Source organism: Callithrix jacchus, chromosome 14 (genome assembly GCF_049354715.1).
Source record: "Callithrix jacchus isolate 240 chromosome 14, calJac240_pri, whole genome shotgun sequence".
Taxonomy (NCBI): Eukaryota; Metazoa; Chordata; class Mammalia; order Primates; family Cebidae; genus Callithrix; species Callithrix jacchus.
Genome location: NC_133515.1, coordinates 53,802,562 through 53,811,748, shown reverse-complemented (window position 1 = coordinate 53,811,748; position 9,187 = coordinate 53,802,562). Strand labels below are relative to the sequence as shown.

Genomic DNA, 9,187 nt, shown 5'->3' with positions numbered 1-9,187 from the left:
AAACACGAAGGTAGGTGTTGGGGAGGTGTTTGTACAGGTGGTTGGCCTCTATAATCAGTTAACTTTAAGAAAAGGAAATCAGCCTCAATAATGTAGGTAGGCCTCATCCAATCAGTTGAAATGCCTTAAAAGCTAAACTGAAGGCCGGGCACGGTGGCTCACACCTATAATCCTAGCACTTTGGGAGGCCAAGGCAGGTGGATCATGAGGTCAAGAGATCGAGACCATCCTGGTCAACAAGGTGAAACCCTGTCTCTACTAAAAATACAAAAACTAGCTGGGCATGGTGGTGAGCGCCTGTAGTCCCAGCTACTCTGGAGGCTGAGGCAGGAGAATTGCCTGAACCCAGGAGGCGGAGGTTGCAGTGAACCGAGATCATGCCATTGCACTCCAGCCTGGGTAACAACAGCGAAACTCTGTCTCAAAAAAAAATGCTAAACTGAGGTTCCCCTGAGAAAGAAGAAATACCACCGTCAAGTGCAGCTTCAACTCCTGCCTGAGAGTTTCCAGCCCACCAGCCCTCCAGGTTTTTGACTTGCCAGCCCCTTGTTCTGTTTCTCTGAAGTACCCTGATGGATACAGAAGCAGAGGAGGGGTTCCAAAAGAAGGGGAGCTGATGGCTCCATTCTGTACCCTCCGCATTGGTTGCAACACATATGACTGAAAAATAAAAGGTTATTCCATACCCATGGCAAGAGCTCAGAAAAGAAATCAAGAAAAAAGAGGAGAGGTCTAGGAGAGAGGGCAGAAGAAAGCTTCAAAACTGTGTGCCAGCCAGGGGCAGTGCTTAGTGGCCAAGCAGAAATAGGGAGGCCTCCCAACTCTTTGGGAGGCCAAGGCAGAAGGATCACTTGAACCCAGGAGTCTGCAACCAGCCTGGGCAACAAAGTAAGACCTTGTCTCTACAAAAAATAGACAAAGCTAGCCAAGTGTGGTAAACACCTGTGGTCCCAGCTACTCAGGAGGCTGAGGCAGGAGAATTGCTTGAGCCCAGGAGATTCAAGGCTGCAGTGAGCCATGATCGCTCCACTACACTCCAGCCTGAGTGATAGAACAAGACATAGTTTCAAAAATAAAGAAAGAAAGAAAACTATGTGGCTACCTGTGGAAATGAGGACAGGATAGGAAAACCTGAAGAGACCAAGTCAGGAAACAGGCACACAGCTGTCCCTTCCTACAGCCATCACCTCTTGAGTGCTCTCCACACCCTGAGAGCTGTGTCAGCAGTTTACACTCACTAATTCCCACCACAGTCCTTCCAGGGGGCGTTTTCATCTTTATTTTATACGGGTGGCAACTGGACCACTGTGGGAGACTGAAGAATTACCCTAGACCTGCTAGCATGTAGAAGAACCCAGATCCAAACTCAGGCTTCTTGGATTCCAGGCTTCTGCTATTCACCACAAAGCTGTTATTGTGCAAGCCGCTTGGTCTGGTGGAAACGTTAGGAGTGGAGAAATGGGAGTTCTAAGGCCAACCCTGCCCTGACAGGCTGCCTGGCATCACATGCAGGTAGCAAGTGGTAGAAGTCACCTCCTGTCATGGAACAGCCCAGGCTTTGGGGTCATGCACCTGGAGCTGCATCTCAAGTCTACCATTTACTAGTAATTCTCTTATTGTGCAGAAATTCCTCTTATTGCCACAATGCATAAATAATAGGGTGCATCCCTAGTGCCTAGGACCATTTACTAGTAGACTTGAGATGCAACTCCAGATGTATGACCCCAATGTCATGGGTGGCCTTGGGCATACCTCTTACCCTTCCCACAATTCAGGCTCTCCATCTCCAAAAGAGAGATAAATGATACCTTTAAAAGATAATATTTTTAGAGACAGCATGCACAAGGCACAAAGCAGATAGAAAGTGCCCAAGAATTGGGAATTCCAGTCCATTTTCAGTCTTTCACTGGTCCCTGGTTTTCTCACCCATTCCACCATCTGCTGGGTTGTTGGGTTGGTCCAGTGAGATGATAAATGCAAATGTACTTGAGAAATTCAAGGCATCATCAGCATGGAAAGACACAATACAAACACTATATTGTTTTCAAATTTATTTATTATACTTTAAGTTCTGGGGTACATGTGCAGAATGTGCAGGTTTGTTACATAGGTATACATGTGCCATGGTGGTTTGCTGCATCCATCACCCTGTAATCTACATTAGGTATTTCTTCTAAAGCTACCCCTCCCCAATCCCCCACCCCCTGCTATCCCTCCCCTAACCTCCCACCCCCCTCAACAAACTCTGGTGTGTGATGTTCCCCTCCCTGTGTCCATGTGTTCTCATACAAACACTATATTTTGTGAAAAATTTAGCCACCAGTGGTACAACCCCGAGCAAGTCAAAGAAGCTTCCTTTGCCTCAGTTTCCCTGTGTGAAAAGCAGGCAGAGTGAAAGCTGCTCCACCAGCCCCCATACTTAGCCTTATGAGGACATGTAAGTGCAATTTGTAATAATTATACATTGAATTTCAGGCCAGACGGTTATATTGGATTTCTAAACAGCCAGATGATATTCCTAGCCCCCTTCCCCAAAATCCTATCATGGAATATCATCGCCATCACTAGCCCTAACTTTATGGAATTCTCTTTTGTTGTTTCAACCCCTCATTTGATTCACATCGCCTGCCTTGCTCCCGCTGTCATTTTCTCTCCCAGACTCGACACATGGCTGCACCAATATCCTCCCTCTGTTTCCTTTCTTGTTACTACATGTCCAGTAGTATTGCACAAAAGTGCTCAAAGGGAAGGGTCAAGCTCCGTTTCAAGTCTGAGGTCTGGGATTACATCAAATCCGTAACGTTTATCTGCCCTTGCCATCAGCCAAATACTTCCCAATTTAAGTCTCAGTCACATCAAGAGAAGACTGAATAGTATGGGCTATAGAGTGCCCTGCTCTCTCCTCCATCTTTCTTACTTAATTCTAAGGCTATGGCTCCCAAACCCACTTAGGCCCTGTAATAGTCACAGGCAGTGTGGCCACTGGCAACCAGGCAGCATTTTACCTGAGGCAACTCAGGGGCTACAGGGCTGCTGTCGGAGCGAACCAACCGCCTACGTGGACTGGAGGGAGCAAGGCTTGCACAAAGGACTTTTTGTTTCAATTAAATAAAAAGTCGTTTTGAGCCCAATTTCCAAAGTGCCTCGCTCTCCACGTGCCTTGAGCATGCAGTGAACATTATGATTGCATGGCAGAACTCCCCTGTTCTACCTCACACAGCCAGAACTTGGAAGCAGGGGATACTGGCTTAGGAGATGCCCCCGGCACCAGATGTGGTAAGCATCTGTTCTCTTGACCCTTGTGCAGAAATTCCTCTTATTGCCACTAAACCAACAATGCATCAATAATAGGCTGCATCCCTAGTGCCTAGGACAGTGCCCAAAACCCCGGAGGAACCTGATGAATATTTGTGCAGTGAATAAGCAAGTGAATAAAAAATAAAACGAACAAAAAGTTCAAGTGGGGGGTTAGAAGGCAAAATGGAGTTTCAGATTTTGTTTTGTTTTGTTTTGTATTTAAATGAAAGAGGAGAAGAAAGAACTATAATTTGAGTTCCAAATTAGAAGGCAACTAGACCCAGGAAAGAGTAAGTCATTTGTTTGACCATTTGGGGCCATAGCAGTCAGCCAGCAGGTACCCAAAACAGACAGCGCCAGGCACAGCTCCGTAAATGCTTCCATGTCCGAGAAGTCTCCATGACTGCTGCCCCCTCTGCCTCCGCTCTTCACTTCTGCCTTGTTTTGTTCTCCCTGCTCTGCATACACAACCTGAATGAGGTTACTTAACCCTGACAGCTTTCTCTGGGGAGCAATTAGAGCCTTTAAGATCTTACCTATGCTTCACCAGAAGTCTTCTCATTAAATAGTTACTTCAAATGTTCCCAGGGCCGAAAACGTTAAGATTTAAAGGGAACAATTGACTGCTTTTTTTCCATGCCAAATCAGACCGTTGTTTAACACGGTGAGAGCTACCACTGAGGTTACTGAAGTAGAAAAAGGGGGTTATATGTGGCTGGAGAACAGAAACTTAGCAGGGAAGTTAAAAACAAGACAGACTCCGGGACTAAGTAAGTCAAAGTGATGTCTTCAAGGAGTCAGGCTTTGCAGGGGTCCTGCAGCCCAAAAGTCAGACCCTCAATGCCTTCCAGGGCTTCCAAAGCAACTCTGTTCTGCGTTCCATCTCACAAAATCAGTGGGAGCTACCAGCAACCTGCCATGAGGGGAATTTCCTGGAGGGGGACCCTGGCCTGCCTTGAAGGATGGCAGGCCCAGCAAGGACGGTGTGGGGGATGAAGAGCCGTGTTTGAGATGGCAGGGCCCATCTGAGCCTAGAAGCTTGTTTTGAAGCAGAAGCTGAAGTTCTCCTTTCTGACCATGCCCCACCCTGCCGAGAGAACCTTGCCCTTCATGGGAAAGTGATTTGGGGAGCACCAAAGTCATCTGTGGCTGAGTTATACAGGGAGTTTATTACTGAGCGCTGTCTTGGAATTCTGACTCATGCACTCATGCATTGTGGTTTAAGAAAGGGTTCCAATGTATTAAAATGTATTCATAATTTCTAAATGGTATCAAGTCAGATTCAAAGATGAAAAATAAACATCATCTCCTTCAAACTTGAAGTCAATTAACCCAGGACAGGAAGATGCCTTCTAAGTGAGCAAAGAAACAGGAACACATTTGTTTGGTGTACACTCAGGACAAGGGGAAAACATTCCTTGGTTCCTTTTAGCACGTTTGGGCTTCTGTTTCCCAGAACTGTCTCAGAAAGAATTCTTCACTTTTCTAAGCTGCAAGTATAAATAAGCATCAGGACAAGTCAGTAATTAAATCCCCACACAAACCAAACTCAGATGATTTTTTTTTTTTTTTTGCATTCTTCATCATTTCCCATGAACGCCTTGTTCTCTTGGCAGGGTAGAGGACTGTTAAAAAGACCAAACTGACATAAGCTCACCTTGGGATCCTTCTAGTTTCCTGGGAGCTGGACCCCATGCCCAGCACTCCCCCTGCCATTCCCCAGTTGGTGACGTTGACATGCTTGGTGATCACTTCATGACAGAGGCCACCATCCTGGGCATCATTCTTTCCAGGGTCCCTGGAAGGTAATCTAGGCCTTTTCTTCTGAATTAGCCTTCGAAATTTCGTAAGACCTTCTGTAGACATCTCCTACAGGGAACATTGGCTCTGTCTTTGCTGATCCTTTCTATACTGGGGGAAAATCTCATGGTAGCATTCCTGCCTCCCCAGTGTAGTCACAACTCAAACTGCCAGCCTCTCTTCTAATTAGAATTCAGGCCTATGACCTAGCCCTGTCTTTGTACATATCTGCATAGATTTTGTATTAGAAATGAAGAAGTGAGCAGTGTAAGAAACTGGGCTCAGTCCAGGGAATCCCTTCACTGATACGGGAACATCAGTTCTTGGGAAGCAGCTATGCATGGGTAGAAATGACAGGTTCCCATCATTGAGTTCTCAGTAGCTGCAATGGTGGTTTTATCTTCAGGCCACTTCTACAGTGTGGTTGGGGTACATTTTCTGGAAGCTTAACCTGGAACTTGCTTTTTCCCTGCGCTTCGACTCCCAACGATACCAAATATTCAATAGATTCATTTTATTCTTGAAACAGGTATTTCCATTGTCTGTAACTAAGAATGTTGACAGTGGGCATTTTGAGACCTGAGGGCATTTCAGGTGCTTGCTCTTCTCCTGGTCTTCAGTGACAGGCTGGGAGGTAAGGATCATCCCTTCCTGGGGATATGGAAAACTCATTCACTCATTCAATGAAAAGCAAACTTGTGAATTAGGAGCAATCCTTTTTGAAAATCAGTGATGTCTGTGGATGTAAATTCCTTTGACACCCACATAAAGCCACAGCACAGCAGATCTTCAATACACACAGGCTTAAGCTTCCACACACACCCCTTTGCCCTCCTCCCCTGGCCCTCACTCTATCTGAACTTCACTCCTCTCCAGACAACCAGATCTTTCAGTCCCTTCTCCTCCACTAACCTCACCCAAATTTGCAATCAACCCCTTTCAGGTTTCATAACTAAAATGGCTTGGAATATCATCCTTTGCCAAAAGTATTCGTATGATACAGGAATCAGAGCCTTGGAATAAAAGGACAATGCCTCCTAGTGACATTTCAGGCATCAGCCAGTCAATAAAGAAAACTTGTGTTTGATTTGCTTCAATTTTCATCTATTTATTTGTTCTTAGCAATGAGGATTTCCCTAGGAGACTACAAAACCATCATCTAGGAAGGAAGAACTCAATATTTACGGACCATCTACATATATGCAGGTGGTGTGCAGGATTCTTTTTCCAACATGACCACACTTACCCTGACCCTCACCATTCCAGCCACACCAGCCACCTTGCTGCTCCTCCAACATGGCACATGCTCTCTGGCCTCAGACCTTTGTACTGACCAGTCCCTCTGCCTGCAGCACCTTTTCCCCAGAGATCTCCATGGCCCACTTCTTTACCTACAGGTCTTTGCTCAAAGGTCCTCAAGTAGTCACACCTTCCCTGACCACCTGCCCTCCATGCAACATGCCTGGCATTCTCACTCCCCCTACTCTGCTTTATTACTTCCCCATGTCACTGATCGCCACAGGGCATAATTAGTAATTCACTGTCCAGCTGCTCCCCGGCCCCAACCCCACCACCACTAGATCAGCTTTAAACAGGCAGGCATTTTGTGTTTGCTCACTGCTCTTCTCCCCAGCACCTAGAACAATCATCAACACAGAGTAAGTGCTCAACAAAATCTGTTGCTGAATTAAATTCATACAGAATGATGTATGAATAAATATCATTCTAATTTTCAGAAAAATAGCAATGTTTAGAAAACTCAGATTGTTCAAGGTTCATTAATCAATTAAGTATTGCGCCCAATCCTGAATCTTTGCAGCAAGAAAGATTGAGCTTCCTCACCCCTTCTTCCCTAGGCAAGTTAATCAGAGGGAGTATTCAGGGTCATGCCCTCAACTCCTGAGTGGCCCTCCAACCCCTTCCTGGTGGGTAACACTTGCATAGCTTAAGGTAACATCAGTTGCTACAACCAGTAAACCTTCATTTATAAGTGGGTTAACTCAATAAAAGACTGTGATACAGGTATGCTTGGTAGGAACATTCTCATCCAAGTGGTGAATCAGGGACCAAGTGATGAATCTTTCTAATTTACGGATCAACCACCTTCAACACATGGCACTCAAGGTGGTCCAGGGAATCATTTCCATTCCAGCCACAGAATGAGCATGAAGATCACCTAAGTGGGTAGAGGGGGAAACACTTCCACTCACATGACATTGGCCAGCTCTTAGTCACGTGGCTACACCCAACTCTATTTCCCAGCAAAAAAGTGGGAAATAGAGTGTGGCCACGAGCCCAGGAAGAGGAGAAACGAGATGTGGTGATTAGTAACCAGCCTCGGAGGATTCCACATCATCTTCTATTGGTAACCTAGGTTTTAGAGTACCGCAACCGCTGAATGGAAAGGTACCAGGAAAGTGGTTAACCACCTAGACCTGGAATTCAAGCAGTCTTGGATTAATATTCTAGGCTCTCCACTGACTAGATACTTAACCTTGGTCTAGTTCCTTACCTCTCTCCATCTCAGTTTCCTCAGCTATAAAATAGGGCAGTACTAATAGCTACCTTATCGGGTTGTGGTGAGGAACAGCTGAGATCATGCCTGTTGGGTATGTGGCAGTTCTGACCGGAACTGTTACTAGGGAAAAGATGCTCCAAAGAGGCGTCCCAGCTTCCGCCCCCAGTGCTCGTACATCCCAGCTGGCCAGCAACTCAGAGAGTCACTCTGGGTCTCAAAGCTTAAAGGAGATGAGCTTTGTCCCCACTTGACAGGTGACCTGTGAATCCTCTCTGTTGCATCATACTGATGGTTTCTGACAAATCCTACAGTATCAGTTTGCATAAGTAAGTTTGAAATGCCCTTTCCATTAATGGAGGAGCTCTGCTATTAACTAATTACACTTTGGCTTTTCCTGTGTGAGCCACTGTGCCAGGAAGAAGAGGCTGAGTGTGAGGTGGCCTCTGGCATGGCGAGAAGGCTTATGCAGACTGGGATGGGCAAGGGCTAGGGTGAACGTGAGGGCTGCGCCTTTCTGTCCTTTCCTTTCTATAAATTTAGTTATTGGGAGAGAGACCTTTGGAGAAGCAGCTCCCAATTTCCCACAGGAATGTTTTCAAGGAATTTGGGACACTTTCAGAAAAAGAAAGGGACAATTTTCAGAAAACTGCTGATGATAAGAAAAAAACTAAACAAACTGCTCAAGGTTACCAGAGAGTACTTGGATCCATTGTGAAGTGGGGTCCTGACACAAGAGCTCTATTGGTCTCAGAAGCTACAGCCTCCAATGTGGTTCTGACCCCAGGGCCGACACCTGCAGGGTCAGCTCCAGGCCCAACTGGGGAGCAGTGGTCTGCCACTCCATCTTTTGCCATGCCTTCCTCAATGTTGGTCAAGAAAAATTTAAAAAGCCTAGATTTTAGAGTGAGTCAGATGTGGGTTCAAATCCCAGCTCTGCCACTTACCTCCAGCAAGTTATATCCCTACTTGGAGTCTCGGCTTCCTTGTGTGATAAGCGAGAAGGCCTATCTCAAAGGGTTACCACAGGAATAACTGTGGAAAGGGTGGCTCAGAGGAGATACCAAGGAAACATTAGTAGGTAGGTGTTCCTACCCTACTCTCACCCTGATAGAGCTCCCTTTTCTGTAAGCTGAAAATTCTTTTACGGGATTGCCCCTCTCCAAGGTATTCTCACTGCAACAGTGAAGGTATTAAATAGCTGAGGGGTGAGGGGTTTGTCATGCCTTGAATAGTGAGATTTAGACATCTCTGTAACACTGATGGGTGGGCCCAACAGAAATCTATTTAATGGGCTCCGAAGAACCTCTTAGGGACAACTTCAAGTGAGAGAAGGAGTCAGAAATTATGAGCTTTATCCAATAGCCTTTGGCATAGGAAAGGAATCAGGATTTTGAGTTTGGGTTACTCAAATCTGTTCCCATCCCAGCTGCAGAGATCAGCACCTAATTACTGGAGATAGAAAGTAAATAAATAAAAATAAAAATAATTGAGCTCCACTTCCATTTAGGATGCCAAAAATCACTGAAGACTTGCTCCCACCCTAACAATGACACTGAACCAGGTAAGCTGCAA

The 9,187-nt window shown here is 45.8% G+C and overlaps 1 long non-coding RNA gene across 1 annotated transcript; it reads right to left on the bottom strand.

Moving 5' to 3' along the window:
* Nucleotides 1-5,596: 5,596 nt before the first annotated feature.
* LOC144579162 (uncharacterized) lies at nucleotides 5,597-7,824 on the bottom strand. Its single transcript, XR_013526094.1, has 2 exons — nucleotides 7,663-7,824; nucleotides 5,597-5,748 (listed from the first exon to the last, which is right to left on the bottom strand). It is a non-coding gene; the product is annotated as an uncharacterized LOC144579162 (long non-coding RNA).
* Between the last annotated feature and the right edge of the window lie 1,363 nt (nucleotides 7,825-9,187).